Consider the following 17,146-nt stretch of genomic DNA (forward strand, 5'->3'; position numbering starts at 1 on the left):
AGGTAGCGAGTGAGTGAAGAAGTGCATCCAGAAAAGGAGGGCAGCGCGGGGGCGCGCCCCGGGCGCGTCTCGGCGGGAGGTGGGGGCAGGGGGGCCTGGGCCCGACGGGTGCCAGGGCCGCGGAGAGAGCGCGTGGAGCTGGAGCTGCGTGGCCCGAGCGTCGGGGCGGGCGGGCGGCCGGCCGTGACTGGACCTCCAGGAAAAGGGTTGAAAAAGAAAAGCCTACAGCACCCGGTATTCCCAGGCGGTCTCCCATCCAAGTACTAACCAGGCCCGACCCTGCTTAGCTTCCGAGATCAGACGAGATCGGGCGCGTTCAGGGTGGTATGGCCGTAGACAGCCAGACCTGCTCCTGGCCGCCCCAAGAGCTCGCGCCCGCGCCCGCGCCCGCGCCGCCGCCCAACGGGCTGCTCACCGGCCCGCCCCCCCAGCGCCCAGGCGGCTCTCTCTCCGGTCCGCTCCCCACGCGGGGCCACACCCACGGCCCGCTGCCTGCCTGCGCCCAGCCCCGCTGGCACGCTCGCGGGCCCGACCGCTCGCTGGCCGCTTCCCCAAGAGGGGCTTCCTCCAGCAGCCTGACCAAACCCTGGCCCTCCCTCCTGCTCCGGCCCGCCCCCTCCTCCTCCCCCACCGCCCGGGTCCGGCGCCAGCGCGCGCCCCTGCCGCCACCTAGCCACGGCCGGGGGAGCCTGGGGCCCGGCGGGCGCGCGCCCAGGAGGCGGCCCCTCCGTGCCCGGCCACCCGTCCCGGCCCTCTCTCCCATCTCGTCTCCAGGCCCCCCTCGGGGCCACGGCCCGCCCGCCTCCCGCACGCCCGCGAGCCAGGCCCTGCGTCTCCGGGCTCTGGGCACGTCCCGGCGCCGCTCCTGCCCGCGCGTGCATCGCTCTGCGCGCTCCGCGGGGCCCAGGGCCGCCGCTCAGACCCCCGTGTGGTCCCCGGGTCCTCCCTCGCTTGACCGCGTCCCCTTCAGCCGGACCCTAGAGCGTGGGGGTCCCTAGGCGTCCCCAGCCGCTCCTCTGTGCCCTTCGCTTCGGGGATCTGGCCGGCCCGGCACCGTCGAGCCCTTTCTTGGACCCCCGCACCCCCGCACCCCCCTCCCCCGCCCAGCGCGGAGCCCCTCGCCCAGCTCCCAGCCGGCCGCTGCCGCCTCCCAGAGGTGCTTCCTCCACTAGCCAGCCCTGCCCACTGGGGGAAACACGCGCGTGCCCAAAGAAAACCCAAGGAAGCCTGCAGTGAATGAGCGAAAGGGCGAATGAATGAATGAATGAATGAATGAATGAATGAATGAATGAATGAATGAATGAATGCATGAGTGAGTGAGTGAGTGAGTGAATGAGTGAGTGAATGAGTGAGTGAATGAGTGAGTGAGTGAGTGAGTGAGTGAACGGATGGACTCCAAGGGATGGACGCAGCCCAGGGAATGAATGCAAGGGAATGAAGGAAGGACTCCGTGAGGGAGGGAGGGAGTGCAGGATGATTTGGGGTTGGGAGAGGGAGGTAGCGAGTGAGTGAAGAAGTGCATCCAGAAAAGGAGGGCAGCGCGGGGGCGCGCCCCGGGCGCGTCTCGGCGGGAGGTGGGGGCAGGGGGGCCTGGGCCCGACGGGTGCCAGGGCCGCGGAGAGAGCGCGTGGAGCTGGAGCTGCGTGGCCCGAGCGTCGGGGCGGGCGGGCGGCCGGCCGTGACTGGACCTCCAGGAAAAGGGTTGAAAAAGAAAAGCCTACAGCACCCGGTATTCCCAGGCGGTCTCCCATCCAAGTACTAACCAGGCCCGACCCTGCTTAGCTTCCGAGATCAGACGAGATCGGGCGCGTTCAGGGTGGTATGGCCGTAGACAGCCAGACCTGCTCCTGGCCGCCCCAAGAGCTCGCGCCCGCGCCCGCGCCCGCGCCGCCGCCCAACGGGCTGCTCACCGGCCCGCCCCCCCAGCGCCCAGGCGGCTCTCTCTCCGGTCCGCTCCCCACGCGGGGCCACACCCACGGCCCGCTGCCTGCCTGCGCCCAGCCCCGCTGGCACGCTCGCGGGCCCGACCGCTCGCTGGCCGCTTCCCCAAGAGGGGCTTCCTCCAGCAGCCTGACCAAACCCTGGCCCTCCCTCCTGCTCCGGCCCGCCCCCTCCTCCTCCCCCACCGCCCGGGTCCGGCGCCAGCGCGCGCCCCTGCCGCCACCTAGCCACGGCCGGGGGAGCCTGGGGCCCGGCGGGCGCGCGCCCAGGAGGCGGCCCCTCCGTGCCCGGCCACCCGTCCCGGCCCTCTCTCCCATCTCGTCTCCAGGCCCCCCTCGGGGCCACGGCCCGCCCGCCTCCCGCACGCCCGCGAGCCAGGCCCTGCGTCTCCGGGCTCTGGGCACGTCCCGGCGCCGCTCCTGCCCGCGCGTGCATCGCTCTGCGCGCTCCGCGGGGCCCAGGGCCGCCGCTCAGACCCCCGTGTGGTCCCCGGGTCCTCCCTCGCTTGACCGCGTCCCCTTCAGCCGGACCCTAGAGCGTGGGGGTCCCTAGGCGTCCCCAGCCGCTCCTCTGTGCCCTTCGCTTCGGGGATCTGGCCGGCCCGGCACCGTCGAGCCCTTTCTTGGACCCCCGCACCCCCGCACCCCCTCCCCCGCCCAGCGCGGAGCCCCTCGCCCAGCTCCCAGCCGGCCGCTGCCGCCTCCCAGAGGTGCTTCCTCCACTAGCCAGCCCTGCCCACTGGGGGAAACACGCGCGTGCCCAAAGAAAACCCAAGGAAGCCTGCAGTGAATGAGCGAAAGGGCGAATGAATGAATGAATGAATGAATGAATGAATGAATGAATGAATGAATGAATGAATGCATGAGTGAGTGAGTGAGTGAGTGAATGAGTGAGTGAATGAGTGAGTGAATGAGTGAGTGAGTGAGTGAGTGAGTGAACGGATGGACTCCAAGGGATGGACGCAGCCCAGGGAATGAATGCAAGGGAATGAAGGAAGGACTCCGTGAGGGAGGGAGGGAGTGCAGGATGATTTGGGGTTGGGAGAGGGAGGTAGCGAGTGAGTGAAGAAGTGCATCCAGAAAAGGAGGGCAGCGCGGGGGCGCGCCCCGGGCGCGTCTCGGCGGGAGGTGGGGGCAGGGGGGCCTGGGCCCGACGGGTGCCAGGGCCGCGGAGAGAGCGCGTGGAGCTGGAGCTGCGTGGCCCGAGCGTCGGGGCGGGCGGGCGGCCGGCCGTGACTGGACCTCCAGGAAAAGGGTTGAAAAAGAAAAGCCTACAGCACCCGGTATTCCCAGGCGGTCTCCCATCCAAGTACTAACCAGGCCCGACCCTGCTTAGCTTCCGAGATCAGACGAGATCGGGCGCGTTCAGGGTGGTATGGCCGTAGACAGCCAGACCTGCTCCTGGCCGCCCCAAGAGCTCGCGCCCGCGCCCGCGCCCGCGCCGCCGCCCAACGGGCTGCTCACCGGCCCGCCCCCCCAGCGCCCAGGCGGCTCTCTCTCCGGTCCGCTCCCCACGCGGGGCCACACCCACGGCCCGCTGCCTGCCTGCGCCCAGCCCCGCTGGCACGCTCGCGGGCCCGACCGCTCGCTGGCCGCTTCCCCAAGAGGGGCTTCCTCCAGCAGCCTGACCAAACCCTGGCCCTCCCTCCTGCTCCGGCCCGCCCCCTCCTCCTCCCCCACCGCCCGGGTCCGGCGCCAGCGCGCGCCCCTGCCGCCACCTAGCCACGGCCGGGGGAGCCTGGGGCCCGGCGGGCGCGCGCCCAGGAGGCGGCCCCTCCGTGCCCGGCCACCCGTCCCGGCCCTCTCTCCCATCTCGTCTCCAGGCCCCCCTCGGGGCCACGGCCCGCCCGCCTCCCGCACGCCCGCGAGCCAGGCCCTGCGTCTCCGGGCTCTGGGCACGTCCCGGCGCCGCTCCTGCCCGCGCGTGCATCGCTCTGCGCGCTCCGCGGGGCCCAGGGCCGCCGCTCAGACCCCCGTGTGGTCCCCGGGTCCTCCCTCGCTTGACCGCGTCCCCTTCAGCCGGACCCTAGAGCGTGGGGGTCCCTAGGCGTCCCCAGCCGCTCCTCTGTGCCCTTCGCTTCGGGGATCTGGCCGGCCCGGCACCGTCGAGCCCTTTCTTGGACCCCCGCACCCCCGCACCCCCTCCCCCGCCCAGCGCGGAGCCCCTCGCCCAGCTCCCAGCCGGCCGCTGCCGCCTCCCAGAGGTGCTTCCTCCACTAGCCAGCCCTGCCCACTGGGGGAAACACGCGCGTGCCCAAAGAAAACCCAAGGAAGCCTGCAGTGAATGAGCGAAAGGGCGAATGAATGAATGAATGAATGAATGAATGAATGAATGAATGAATGAATGAATGAATGCATGAGTGAGTGAGTGAGTGAGTGAATGAGTGAGTGAATGAGTGAGTGAATGAGTGAGTGAGTGAGTGAGTGAGTGAACGGATGGACTCCAAGGGATGGACGCAGCCCAGGGAATGAATGCAAGGGAATGAAGGAAGGACTCCGTGAGGGAGGGAGGGAGTGCAGGATGATTTGGGGTTGGGAGAGGGAGGTAGCGAGTGAGTGAAGAAGTGCATCCAGAAAAGGAGGGCAGCGCGGGGGCGCGCCCCGGGCGCGTCTCGGCGGGAGGTGGGGGCAGGGGGGCCTGGGCCCGACGGGTGCCAGGGCCGCGGAGAGAGCGCGTGGAGCTGGAGCTGCGTGGCCCGAGCGTCGGGGCGGGCGGGCGGCCGGCCGTGACTGGACCTCCAGGAAAAGGGTTGAAAAAGAAAAGCCTACAGCACCCGGTATTCCCAGGCGGTCTCCCATCCAAGTACTAACCAGGCCCGACCCTGCTTAGCTTCCGAGATCAGACGAGATCGGGCGCGTTCAGGGTGGTATGGCCGTAGACAGCCAGACCTGCTCCTGGCCGCCCCAAGAGCTCGCGCCCGCGCCCGCGCCCGCGCCGCCGCCCAACGGGCTGCTCACCGGCCCGCCCCCCCAGCGCCCAGGCGGCTCTCTCTCCGGTCCGCTCCCCACGCGGGGCCACACCCACGGCCCGCTGCCTGCCTGCGCCCAGCCCCGCTGGCACGCTCGCGGGCCCGACCGCTCGCTGGCCGCTTCCCCAAGAGGGGCTTCCTCCAGCAGCCTGACCAAACCCTGGCCCTCCCTCCTGCTCCGGCCCGCCCCCTCCTCCTCCCCCACCGCCCGGGTCCGGCGCCAGCGCGCGCCCCTGCCGCCACCTAGCCACGGCCGGGGGAGCCTGGGGCCCGGCGGGCGCGCGCCCAGGAGGCGGCCCCTCCGTGCCCGGCCACCCGTCCCGGCCCTCTCTCCCATCTCGTCTCCAGGCCCCCCTCGGGGCCACGGCCCGCCCGCCTCCCGCACGCCCGCGAGCCAGGCCCTGCGTCTCCGGGCTCTGGGCACGTCCCGGCGCCGCTCCTGCCCGCGCGTGCATCGCTCTGCGCGCTCCGCGGGGCCCAGGGCCGCCGCTCAGACCCCCGTGTGGTCCCCGGGTCCTCCCTCGCTTGACCGCGTCCCCTTCAGCCGGACCCTAGAGCGTGGGGGTCCCTAGGCGTCCCCAGCCGCTCCTCTGTGCCCTTCGCTTCGGGGATCTGGCCGGCCCGGCACCGTCGAGCCCTTTCTTGGACCCCCGCACCCCCGCACCCCCTCCCCCGCCCAGCGCGGAGCCCCTCGCCCAGCTCCCAGCCGGCCGCTGCCGCCTCCCAGAGGTGCTTCCTCCACTAGCCAGCCCTGCCCACTGGGGGAAACACGCGCGTGCCCAAAGAAAACCCAAGGAAGCCTGCAGTGAATGAGCGAAAGGGCGAATGAATGAATGAATGAATGAATGAATGAATGAATGAATGAATGAATGAATGAATGAATGCATGAGTGAGTGAGTGAGTGAGTGAATGAGTGAGTGAATGAGTGAGTGAATGAGTGAGTGAGTGAGTGAGTGAGTGAACGGATGGACTCCAAGGGATGGACGCAGCCCAGGGAATGAATGCAAGGGAATGAAGGAAGGACTCCGTGAGGGAGGGAGGGAGTGCAGGATGATTTGGGGTTGGGAGAGGGAGGTAGCGAGTGAGTGAAGAAGTGCATCCAGAAAAGGAGGGCAGCGCGGGGGCGCGCCCCGGGCGCGTCTCGGCGGGAGGTGGGGGCAGGGGGGCCTGGGCCCGACGGGTGCCAGGGCCGCGGAGAGAGCGCGTGGAGCTGGAGCTGCGTGGCCCGAGCGTCGGGGCGGGCGGGCGGCCGGCCGTGACTGGACCTCCAGGAAAAGGGTTGAAAAAGAAAAGCCTACAGCACCCGGTATTCCCAGGCGGTCTCCCATCCAAGTACTAACCAGGCCCGACCCTGCTTAGCTTCCGAGATCAGACGAGATCGGGCGCGTTCAGGGTGGTATGGCCGTAGACAGCCAGACCTGCTCCTGGCCGCCCCAAGAGCTCGCGCCCGCGCCCGCGCCCGCGCCGCCGCCCAACGGGCTGCTCACCGGCCCGCCCCCCCAGCGCCCAGGCGGCTCTCTCTCCGGTCCGCTCCCCACGCGGGGCCACACCCACGGCCCGCTGCCTGCCTGCGCCCAGCCCCGCTGGCACGCTCGCGGGCCCGACCGCTCGCTGGCCGCTTCCCCAAGAGGGGCTTCCTCCAGCAGCCTGACCAAACCCTGGCCCTCCCTCCTGCTCCGGCCCGCCCCCTCCTCCTCCCCCCACCGCCCGGGTCCGGCGCCAGCGCGCGCCCCTGCCGCCACCTAGCCACGGCCGGGGGAGCCTGGGGCCCGGCGGGCGCGCGCCCAGGAGGCGGCCCCTCCGTGCCCGGCCACCCGTCCCGGCCCTCTCTCCCATCTCGTCTCCAGGCCCCCCTCGGGGCCACGGCCCGCCCGCCTCCCGCACGCCCGCGAGCCAGGCCCTGCGTCTCCGGGCTCTGGGCACGTCCCGGCGCCGCTCCTGCCCGCGCGTGCATCGCTCTGCGCGCTCCGCGGGGCCCAGGGCCGCCGCTCAGACCCCCGTGTGGTCCCCGGGTCCTCCCTCGCTTGACCGCGTCCCCTTCAGCCGGACCCTAGAGCGTGGGGGTCCCTAGGCGTCCCCAGCCGCTCCTCTGTGCCCTTCGCTTCGGGGATCTGGCCGGCCCGGCACCGTCGAGCCCTTTCTTGGACCCCCGCACCCCCGCACCCCCTCCCCCGCCCAGCGCGGAGCCCCTCGCCCAGCTCCCAGCCGGCCGCTGCCGCCTCCCAGAGGTGCTTCCTCCACTAGCCAGCCCTGCCCACTGGGGGAAACACGCGCGTGCCCAAAGAAAACCCAAGGAAGCCTGCAGTGAATGAGCGAAAGGGCGAATGAATGAATGAATGAATGAATGAATGAATGAATGAATGAATGAATGAATGCATGCATGAGTGAGTGAGTGAGTGAGTGAGTGAATGAGTGAGTGAATGAGTGAATGAATGAGTGAGTGAGTGAGTGAGTGAGTGAACGGATGGACTCCAAGGGATGGACGCAGCCCAGGGAATGAATGCAAGGGAATGAAGGAAGGACTCCGTGAGGGAGGGAGGGAGTGCAGGATGATTTGGGGTTGGGAGAGGGAGGTAGCGAGTGAGTGAAGAAGTGCATCCAGAAAAGGAGGGCAGCGCGGGGGCGCGCCCCGGGCGCGTCTCGGCGGGAGGTGGGGGCAGGGGGGCCTGGGCCCGACGGGTGCCAGGGCCGCGGAGAGAGCGCGTGGAGCTGGAGCTGCGTGGCCCGAGCGTCGGGGCGGGCGGGCGGCCGGCCGTGACTGGACCTCCAGGAAAAGGGTTGAAAAAGAAAAGCCTACAGCACCCGGTATTCCCAGGCGGTCTCCCATCCAAGTACTAACCAGGCCCGACCCTGCTTAGCTTCCGAGATCAGACGAGATCGGGCGCGTTCAGGGTGGTATGGCCGTAGACAGCCAGACCTGCTCCTGGCCGCCCCAAGAGCTCGCGCCCGCGCCCGCGCCCGCGCCGCCGCCCAACGGGCTGCTCACCGGCCCGCCCCCCCAGCGCCCAGGCGGCTCTCTCTCCGGTCCGCTCCCCACGCGGGGCCACACCCACGGCCCGCTGCCTGCCTGCGCCCAGCCCCGCTGGCACGCTCGCGGGCCCGACCGCTCGCTGGCCGCTTCCCCAAGAGGGGCTTCCTCCAGCAGCCTGACCAAACCCTGGCCCTCCCTCCTGCTCCGGCCCGCCCCCTCCTCCTCCCCCACCGCCCGGGTCCGGCGCCAGCGCGCGCCCCTGCCGCCACCTAGCCACGGCCGGGGGAGCCTGGGGCCCGGCGGGCGCGCGCCCAGGAGGCGGCCCCTCCGTGCCCGGCCACCCGTCCCGGCCCTCTCTCCCATCTCGTCTCCAGGCCCCCCTCGGGGCCACGGCCCGCCCGCCTCCCGCACGCCCGCGAGCCAGGCCCTGCGTCTCCGGGCTCTGGGCACGTCCCGGCGCCGCTCCTGCCCGCGCGTGCATCGCTCTGCGCGCTCCGCGGGGCCCAGGGCCGCCGCTCAGACCCCCGTGTGGTCCCCGGGTCCTCCCTCGCTTGACCGCGTCCCCTTCAGCCGGACCCTAGAGCGTGGGGGTCCCTAGGCGTCCCCAGCCGCTCCTCTGTGCCCTTCGCTTCGGGGATCTGGCCGGCCCGGCACCGTCGAGCCCTTTCTTGGACCCCCGCACCCCCGCACCCCCTCCCCCGCCCAGCGCGGAGCCCCTCGCCCAGCTCCCAGCCGGCCGCTGCCGCCTCCCAGAGGTGCTTCCTCCACTAGCCAGCCCTGCCCACTGGGGGAAACACGCGCGTGCCCAAAGAAAACCCAAGGAAGCCTGCAGTGAATGAGCGAAAGGGCGAATGAATGAATGAATGAATGAATGAATGAATGAATGAATGCATGAGTGAGTGAGTGAGTGAGTGAATGAGTGAGTGAATGAGTGAGTGAATGAGTGAGTGAGTGAGTGAGTGAACGGATGGACTCCAAGGGATGGACGCAGCCCAGGGAATGAATGCAAGGGAATGAAGGAAGGACTCCGTGAGGGAGGGAGGGAGTGCAGGATGATTTGGGGTTGGGAGAGGGAGGTAGCGAGTGAGTGAAGAAGTGCATCCAGAAAAGGAGGGCAGCGCGGGGGCGCGCCCCGGGCGCGTCTCGGCGGGAGGTGGGGGCAGGGGGGCCTGGGCCCGACGGGTGCCAGGGCCGCGGAGAGAGCGCGTGGAGCTGGAGCTGCGTGGCCCGAGCGTCGGGGCGGGCGGGCGGCCGGCCGTGACTGGACCTCCAGGAAAAGGGTTGAAAAAGAAAAGCCTACAGCACCCGGTATTCCCAGGCGGTCTCCCATCCAAGTACTAACCAGGCCCGACCCTGCTTAGCTTCCGAGATCAGACGAGATCGGGCGCGTTCAGGGTGGTATGGCCGTAGACAGCCAGACCTGCTCCTGGCCGCCCCAAGAGCTCGCGCCCGCGCCCGCGCCCGCGCCGCCGCCCAACGGGCTGCTCACCGGCCCGCCCCCCCAGCGCCCAGGCGGCTCTCTCTCCGGTCCGCTCCCCACGCGGGGCCACACCCACGGCCCGCTGCCTGCCTGCGCCCAGCCCCGCTGGCACGCTCGCGGGCCCGACCGCTCGCTGGCCGCTTCCCCAAGAGGGGCTTCCTCCAGCAGCCTGACCAAACCCTGGCCCTCCCTCCTGCTCCGGCCCGCCCCCTCCTCCTCCCCCACCGCCCGGGTCCGGCGCCAGCGCGCGCCCCTGCCGCCACCTAGCCACGGCCGGGGGAGCCTGGGGCCCGGCGGGCGCGCGCCCAGGAGGCGGCCCCTCCGTGCCCGGCCACCCGTCCCGGCCCTCTCTCCCATCTCGTCTCCAGGCCCCCCTCGGGGCCACGGCCCGCCCGCCTCCCGCACGCCCGCGAGCCAGGCCCTGCGTCTCCGGGCTCTGGGCACGTCCCGGCGCCGCTCCTGCCCGCGCGTGCATCGCTCTGCGCGCTCCGCGGGGCCCAGGGCCGCCGCTCAGACCCCCGTGTGGTCCCCGGGTCCTCCCTCGCTTGACCGCGTCCCCTTCAGCCGGACCCTAGAGCGTGGGGGTCCCTAGGCGTCCCCAGCCGCTCCTCTGTGCCCTTCGCTTCGGGGATCTGGCCGGCCCGGCACCGTCGAGCCCTTTCTTGGACCCCCGCACCCCCGCACCCCCTCCCCCGCCCAGCGCGGAGCCCCTCGCCCAGCTCCCAGCCGGCCGCTGCCGCCTCCCAGAGGTGCTTCCTCCACTAGCCAGCCCTGCCCACTGGGGGAAACACGCGCGTGCCCAAAGAAAACCCAAGGAAGCCTGCAGTGAATGAGCGAAAGGGCGAATGAATGAATGAATGAATGAATGAATGAATGAATGAATGAATGAATGCATGCATGAGTGAGTGAGTGAGTGAGTGAGTGAATGAGTGAGTGAATGAGTGAATGAATGAGTGAGTGAGTGAGTGAGTGAGTGAACGGATGGACTCCAAGGGATGGACGCAGCCCAGGGAATGAATGCAAGGGAATGAAGGAAGGACTCCGTGAGGGAGGGAGGGAGTGCAGGATGATTTGGGGTTGGGAGAGGGAGGTAGCGAGTGAGTGAAGAAGTGCATCCAGAAAAGGAGGGCAGCGCGGGGGCGCGCCCCGGGCGCGTCTCGGCGGGAGGTGGGGGCAGGGGGGCCTGGGCCCGACGGGTGCCAGGGCCGCGGAGAGAGCGCGTGGAGCTGGAGCTGCGTGGCCCGAGCGTCGGGGCGGGCGGGCGGCCGGCCGTGACTGGACCTCCAGGAAAAGGGTTGAAAAAGAAAAGCCTACAGCACCCGGTATTCCCAGGCGGTCTCCCATCCAAGTACTAACCAGGCCCGACCCTGCTTAGCTTCCGAGATCAGACGAGATCGGGCGCGTTCAGGGTGGTATGGCCGTAGACAGCCAGACCTGCTCCTGGCCGCCCCAAGAGCTCGCGCCCGCGCCCGCGCCCGCGCCGCCGCCCAACGGGCTGCTCACCGGCCCGCCCCCCCAGCGCCCAGGCGGCTCTCTCTCCGGTCCGCTCCCCACGCGGGGCCACACCCACGGCCCGCTGCCTGCCTGCGCCCAGCCCCGCTGGCACGCTCGCGGGCCCGACCGCTCGCTGGCCGCTTCCCCAAGAGGGGCTTCCTCCAGCAGCCTGACCAAACCCTGGCCCTCCCTCCTGCTCCGGCCCGCCCCCTCCTCCTCCCCCACCGCCCGGGTCCGGCGCCAGCGCGCGCCCCTGCCGCCACCTAGCCACGGCCGGGGGAGCCTGGGGCCCGGCGGGCGCGCGCCCAGGAGGCGGCCCCTCCGTGCCCGGCCACCCGTCCCGGCCCTCTCTCCCATCTCGTCTCCAGGCCCCCCTCGGGGCCACGGCCCGCCCGCCTCCCGCACGCCCGCGAGCCAGGCCCTGCGTCTCCGGGCTCTGGGCACGTCCCGGCGCCGCTCCTGCCCGCGCGTGCATCGCTCTGCGCGCTCCGCGGGGCCCAGGGCCGCCGCTCAGACCCCCGTGTGGTCCCCGGGTCCTCCCTCGCTTGACCGCGTCCCCTTCAGCCGGACCCTAGAGCGTGGGGGTCCCTAGGCGTCCCCAGCCGCTCCTCTGTGCCCTTCGCTTCGGGGATCTGGCCGGCCCGGCACCGTCGAGCCCTTTCTTGGACCCCCGCACCCCCGCACCCCCTCCCCCGCCCAGCGCGGAGCCCCTCGCCCAGCTCCCAGCCGGCCGCTGCCGCCTCCCAGAGGTGCTTCCTCCACTAGCCAGCCCTGCCCACTGGGGGAAACACGCGCGTGCCCAAAGAAAACCCAAGGAAGCCTGCAGTGAATGAGCGAAAGGGCGAATGAATGAATGAATGAATGAATGAATGAATGAATGAATGAATGAATGAATGAATGAATGCATGAGTGAGTGAGTGAGTGAGTGAATGAGTGAGTGAATGAGTGAGTGAATGAGTGAGTGAGTGAGTGAGTGAGTGAACGGATGGACTCCAAGGGATGGACGCAGCCCAGGGAATGAATGCAAGGGAATGAAGGAAGGACTCCGTGAGGGAGGGAGGGAGTGCAGGATGATTTGGGGTTGGGAGAGGGAGGTAGCGAGTGAGTGAAGAAGTGCATCCAGAAAAGGAGGGCAGCGCGGGGGCGCGCCCCGGGCGCGTCTCGGCGGGAGGTGGGGGCAGGGGGGCCTGGGCCCGACGGGTGCCAGGGCCGCGGAGAGAGCGCGTGGAGCTGGAGCTGCGTGGCCCGAGCGTCGGGGCGGGCGGGCGGCCGGCCGTGACTGGACCTCCAGGAAAAGGGTTGAAAAAGAAAAGCCTACAGCACCCGGTATTCCCAGGCGGTCTCCCATCCAAGTACTAACCAGGCCCGACCCTGCTTAGCTTCCGAGATCAGACGAGATCGGGCGCGTTCAGGGGTGGTATGGCCGTAGACAGCCAGACCTGCTCCTGGCCGCCCCAAGAGCTCGCGCCCGCGCCCGCGCCCGCGCCGCCGCCCAACGGGCTGCTCACCGGCCCGCCCCCCCAGCGCCCAGGCGGCTCTCTCTCCGGTCCGCTCCCCACGCGGGGCCACACCCACGGCCCGCTGCCTGCCTGCGCCCAGCCCCGCTGGCACGCTCGCGGGCCCGACCGCTCGCTGGCCGCTTCCCCAAGAGGGGCTTCCTCCAGCAGCCTGACCAAACCCTGGCCCTCCCTCCTGCTCCGGCCCGCCCCCTCCTCCTCCCCCACCGCCCGGGTCCGGCGCCAGCGCGCGCCCCTGCCGCCACCTAGCCACGGCCGGGGGAGCCTGGGGCCCGGCGGGCGCGCGCCCAGGAGGCGGCCCCTCCGTGCCCGGCCACCCGTCCCGGCCCTCTCTCCCATCTCGTCTCCAGGCCCGCCTCGGGGCCACGGCCCGCCCGCCTCCCGCACGCCCGCGAGCCAGGCCCTGCGTCTCCGGGCTCTGGGCACGTCCCGGCGCCGCTCCTGCCCGCGCGTGCATCGCTCTGCGCGCTCCGCGGGGCCCAGGGCCGCCGCTCAGACCCCCGTGTGGTCCCCGGGTCCTCCCTCGCTTGACCGCGTCCCCTTCAGCCGGACCCTAGAGCGTGGGGGTCCCTAGGCGTCCCCAGCCGCTCCTCTGTGCCCTTCGCTTCGGGGATCTGGCCGGCCCGGCACCGTCGAGCCCTTTCTTGGACCCCCGCACCCCCGCACCCCCTCCCCCGCCCAGCGCGGAGCCCCTCGCCCAGCTCCCAGCCGGCCGCTGCCGCCTCCCAGAGGTGCTTCCTCCACTAGCCAGCCCTGCCCACTGGGGGAAACACGCGCGTGCCCAAAGAAAACCCAAGGAAGCCTGCAGTGAATGAGCGAAAGGGCGAATGAATGAATGAATGAATGAATGAATGAATGAATGCATGCATGAGTGAGTGAGTGAGTGAGTGAGTGAATGAGTGAGTGAATGAGTGAATGAATGAGTGAGTGAGTGAGTGAGTGAGTGAACGGATGGACTCCAAGGGATGGACGCAGCCCAGGGAATGAATGCAAGGGAATGAAGGAAGGACTCCGTGAGGGAGGGAGGGAGTGCAGGATGATTTGGGGTTGGGAGAGGGAGGTAGCGAGTGAGTGAAGAAGTGCATCCAGAAAAGGAGGGCAGCGCGGGGGCGCGCCCCGGGCGCGTCTCGGCGGGAGGTGGGGGCAGGGGGGCCTGGGCCCGACGGGTGCCAGGGCCGCGGAGAGAGCGCGTGGAGCTGGAGCTGCGTGGCCCGAGCGTCGGGGCGGGCGGGCGGCCGGCCGTGACTGGACCTCCAGGAAAAGGGTTGAAAAAGAAAAGCCTACAGCACCCGGTATTCCCAGGCGGTCTCCCATCCAAGTACTAACCAGGCCCGACCCTGCTTAGCTTCCGAGATCAGACGAGATCGGGCGCGTTCAGGGTGGTATGGCCGTAGACAGCCAGACCTGCTCCTGGCCGCCCCAAGAGCTCGCGCCCGCGCCCGCGCCCGCGCCGCCGCCCAACGGGCTGCTCACCGGCCCGCCCCCCCAGCGCCCAGGCGGCTCTCTCTCCGGTCCGCTCCCCACGCGGGGCCACACCCACGGCCCGCTGCCTGCCTGCGCCCAGCCCCGCTGGCACGCTCGCGGGCCCGACCGCTCGCTGGCCGCTTCCCCAAGAGGGGCTTCCTCCAGCAGCCTGACCAAACCCTGGCCCTCCCTCCTGCTCCGGCCCGCCCCCTCCTCCTCCCCCACCGCCCGGGTCCGGCGCCAGCGCGCGCCCCTGCCGCCACCTAGCCACGGCCGGGGGAGCCTGGGGCCCGGCGGGCGCGCGCCCAGGAGGCGGCCCCTCCGTGCCCGGCCACCCGTCCCGGCCCTCTCTCCCATCTCGTCTCCAGGCCCCCCTCGGGGCCACGGCCCGCCCGCCTCCCGCACGCCCGCGAGCCAGGCCCTGCGTCTCCGGGCTCTGGGCACGTCCCGGCGCCGCTCCTGCCCGCGCGTGCATCGCTCTGCGCGCTCCGCGGGGCCCAGGGCCGCCGCTCAGACCCCCGTGTGGTCCCCGGGTCCTCCCTCGCTTGACCGCGTCCCCTTCAGCCGGACCCTAGAGCGTGGGGGTCCCTAGGCGTCCCCAGCCGCTCCTCTGTGCCCTTCGCTTCGGGGATCTGGCCGGCCCGGCACCGTCGAGCCCTTTCTTGGACCCCCGCACCCCCGCACCCCCTCCCCCGCCCAGCGCGGAGCCCCTCGCCCAGCTCCCAGCCGGCCGCTGCCGCCTCCCAGAGGTGCTTCCTCCACTAGCCAGCCCTGCCCACTGGGGGAAACACGCGCGTGCCCAAAGAAAACCCAAGGAAGCCTGCAGTGAATGAGCGAAAGGGCGAATGAATGAATGAATGAATGAATGAATGAATGAATGAATGCATGAGTGAGTGAGTGAGTGAGTGAATGAGTGAGTGAATGAGTGAGTGAATGAGTGAGTGAGTGAGTGAGTGAACGGATGGACTCCAAGGGATGGACGCAGCCCAGGGAATGAATGCAAGGGAATGAAGGAAGGACTCCGTGAGGGAGGGAGGGAGTGCAGGATGATTTGGGGTTGGGAGAGGGAGGTAGCGAGTGAGTGAAGAAGTGCATCCAGAAAAGGAGGGCAGCGCGGGGGCGCGCCCCGGGCGCGTCTCGGCGGGAGGTGGGGGCAGGGGGGCCTGGGCCCGACGGGTGCCAGGGCCGCGGAGAGAGCGCGTGGAGCTGGAGCTGCGTGGCCCGAGCGTCGGGGCGGGCGGGCGGCCGGCCGTGACTGGACCTCCAGGAAAAGGGTTGAAAAAGAAAAGCCTACAGCACCCGGTATTCCCAGGCGGTCTCCCATCCAAGTACTAACCAGGCCCGACCCTGCTTAGCTTCCGAGATCAGACGAGATCGGGCGCGTTCAGGGTGGTATGGCCGTAGACAGCCAGACCTGCTCCTGGCCGCCCCAAGAGCTCGCGCCCGCGCCCGCGCCCGCGCCGCCGCCCAACGGGCTGCTCACCGGCCCGCCCCCCCAGCGCCCAGGCGGCTCTCTCTCCGGTCCGCTCCCCACGCGGGGCCACACCCACGGCCCGCTGCCTGCCTGCGCCCAGCCCCGCTGGCACGCTCGCGGGCCCGACCGCTCGCTGGCCGCTTCCCCAAGAGGGGCTTCCTCCAGCAGCCTGACCAAACCCTGGCCCTCCCTCCTGCTCCGGCCCGCCCCCTCCTCCTCCCCCACCGCCCGGGTCCGGCGCCAGCGCGCGCCCCTGCCGCCACCTAGCCACGGCCGGGGGAGCCTGGGGCCCGGCGGGCGCGCGCCCAGGAGGCGGCCCCTCCGTGCCCGGCCACCCGTCCCGGCCCTCTCTCCCATCTCGTCTCCAGGCCCCCCTCGGGGCCACGGCCCGCCCGCCTCCCGCACGCCCGCGAGCCAGGCCCTGCGTCTCCGGGCTCTGGGCACGTCCCGGCGCCGCTCCTGCCCGCGCGTGCATCGCTCTGCGCGCTCCGCGGGGCCCAGGGCCGCCGCTCAGACCCCCGTGTGGTCCCCGGGTCCTCCCTCGCTTGACCGCGTCCCCTTCAGCCGGACCCTAGAGCGTGGGGGTCCCTAGGCGTCCCCAGCCGCTCCTCTGTGCCCTTCGCTTCGGGGATCTGGCCGGCCCGGCACCGTCGAGCCCTTTCTTGGACCCCCGCACCCCCGCACCCCCTCCCCCGCCCAGCGCGGAGCCCCTCGCCCAGCTCCCAGCCGGCCGCTGCCGCCTCCCAGAGGTGCTTCCTCCACTAGCCAGCCCTGCCCACTGGGGGAAACACGCGCGTGCCCAAAGAAAACCCAAGGAAGCCTGCAGTGAATGAGCGAAAGGGCGAATGAATGAATGAATGAATGAATGAATGAATGAATGAATGAATGAATGAATGCATGCATGAGTGAGTGAGTGAGTGAGTGAGTGAATGAGTGAGTGAATGAGTGAATGAATGAGTGAGTGAGTGAGTGAGTGAGTGAACGGATGGACTCCAAGGGATGGACGCAGCCCAGGGAATGAATGCAAGGGAATGAAGGAAGGACTCCGTGAGGGAGGGAGGGAGTGCAGGATGATTTGGGGTTGGGAGAGGGAGGTAGCGAGTGAGTGAAGAAGTGCATCCAGAAAAGGAGGGCAGCGCGGGGGCGCGCCCCGGGCGCGTCTCGGCGGGAGGTGGGGGCAGGGGGGCCTGGGCCCGACGGGTGCCAGGGCCGCGGAGAGAGCGCGTGGAGCTGGAGCTGCGTGGCCCGAGCGTCGGGGCGGGCGGGCGGCCGGCCGTGACTGGACCTCCAGGAAAAGGGTTGAAAAAGAAAAGCCTACAGCACCCGGTATTCCCAGGCGGTCTCCCATCCAAGTACTAACCAGGCCCGACCCTGCTTAGCTTCCGAGATCAGACGAGATCGGGCGCGTTCAGGGTGGTATGGCCGTAGACAGCCAGACCTGCTCCTGGCCGCCCCAAGAGCTCGCGCCCGCGCCCGCGCCCGCGCCGCCGCCCAACGGGCTGCTCACCGGCCCGCCCCCCCAGCGCCCAGGCGGCTCTCTCTCCGGTCCGCTCCCCACGCGGGGCCACACCCACGGCCCGCTGCCTGCCTGCGCCCAGCCCCGCTGGCACGCTCGCGGGCCCGACCGCTCGCTGGCCGCTTCCCCAAGAGGGGCTTCCTCCAGCAGCCTGACCAAACCCTGGCCCTCCCTCCTGCTCCGGCCCGCCCCCTCCTCCTCCCCCACCGCCCGGGTCCGGCGCCAGCGCGCGCCCCTGCCGCCACCTAGCCACGGCCGGGGGAGCCTGGGGCCCGGCGGGCGCGCGCCCAGGAGGCGGCCCCTCCGTGCCCGGCCACCCGT

At 70.8% G+C, this 17,146-nt stretch overlaps 12 non-coding genes across 12 annotated transcripts; all 12 read right to left on the bottom strand.

The window, feature by feature from the left end:
- Positions 1-219: 219 nt before the first annotated feature.
- LOC140530483 (5S ribosomal RNA) lies at positions 220-338 on the bottom strand. The gene has a single exon (XR_011975922.1). It is a non-coding gene; the product is annotated as a 5S ribosomal RNA (ribosomal RNA).
- Positions 339-1,714: 1,376 nt separating this feature from the next.
- LOC140530494 (5S ribosomal RNA) lies at positions 1,715-1,833 on the bottom strand. Its single transcript, XR_011975932.1, has one exon. It is a non-coding gene; the product is annotated as a 5S ribosomal RNA (ribosomal RNA).
- A 1,375-nt stretch (positions 1,834-3,208) lies between these two features.
- Positions 3,209-3,327, bottom strand: LOC140530505 (5S ribosomal RNA). Its single transcript, XR_011975943.1, has one exon. It is a non-coding gene; the product is annotated as a 5S ribosomal RNA (ribosomal RNA).
- A 1,375-nt stretch (positions 3,328-4,702) lies between these two features.
- LOC140530516 (5S ribosomal RNA) lies at positions 4,703-4,821 on the bottom strand. The gene has a single exon (XR_011975954.1). It is a non-coding gene; the product is annotated as a 5S ribosomal RNA (ribosomal RNA).
- A 1,379-nt stretch (positions 4,822-6,200) lies between these two features.
- LOC140530527 (5S ribosomal RNA) lies at positions 6,201-6,319 on the bottom strand. Its single transcript, XR_011975965.1, has one exon. It is a non-coding gene; the product is annotated as a 5S ribosomal RNA (ribosomal RNA).
- A 1,380-nt stretch (positions 6,320-7,699) lies between these two features.
- Positions 7,700-7,818, bottom strand: LOC140530538 (5S ribosomal RNA). The gene has a single exon (XR_011975975.1). It is a non-coding gene; the product is annotated as a 5S ribosomal RNA (ribosomal RNA).
- A 1,355-nt stretch (positions 7,819-9,173) lies between these two features.
- Positions 9,174-9,292, bottom strand: LOC140530549 (5S ribosomal RNA). Its single transcript, XR_011975985.1, has one exon. It is a non-coding gene; the product is annotated as a 5S ribosomal RNA (ribosomal RNA).
- A 1,375-nt stretch (positions 9,293-10,667) lies between these two features.
- On the bottom strand, positions 10,668-10,786 carry LOC140530560 (5S ribosomal RNA). Its single transcript, XR_011975996.1, has one exon. It is a non-coding gene; the product is annotated as a 5S ribosomal RNA (ribosomal RNA).
- Positions 10,787-12,165: 1,379 nt separating this feature from the next.
- Positions 12,166-12,285, bottom strand: LOC140530710 (5S ribosomal RNA). The gene has a single exon (XR_011976130.1). It is a non-coding gene; the product is annotated as a 5S ribosomal RNA (ribosomal RNA).
- Positions 12,286-13,648: 1,363 nt separating this feature from the next.
- On the bottom strand, positions 13,649-13,767 carry LOC140530571 (5S ribosomal RNA). The gene has a single exon (XR_011976006.1). It is a non-coding gene; the product is annotated as a 5S ribosomal RNA (ribosomal RNA).
- Positions 13,768-15,122: 1,355 nt separating this feature from the next.
- Positions 15,123-15,241, bottom strand: LOC140530583 (5S ribosomal RNA). The gene has a single exon (XR_011976014.1). It is a non-coding gene; the product is annotated as a 5S ribosomal RNA (ribosomal RNA).
- Positions 15,242-16,620: 1,379 nt separating this feature from the next.
- Positions 16,621-16,739, bottom strand: LOC140530594 (5S ribosomal RNA). Its single transcript, XR_011976022.1, has one exon. It is a non-coding gene; the product is annotated as a 5S ribosomal RNA (ribosomal RNA).
- Between the last annotated feature and the right edge of the window lie 407 nt (positions 16,740-17,146).

Source organism: Notamacropus eugenii, chromosome 2 (assembly GCF_028372415.1).
Source record: "Notamacropus eugenii isolate mMacEug1 chromosome 2, mMacEug1.pri_v2, whole genome shotgun sequence".
Taxonomy (NCBI): domain Eukaryota; kingdom Metazoa; phylum Chordata; class Mammalia; order Diprotodontia; family Macropodidae; genus Notamacropus; species Notamacropus eugenii.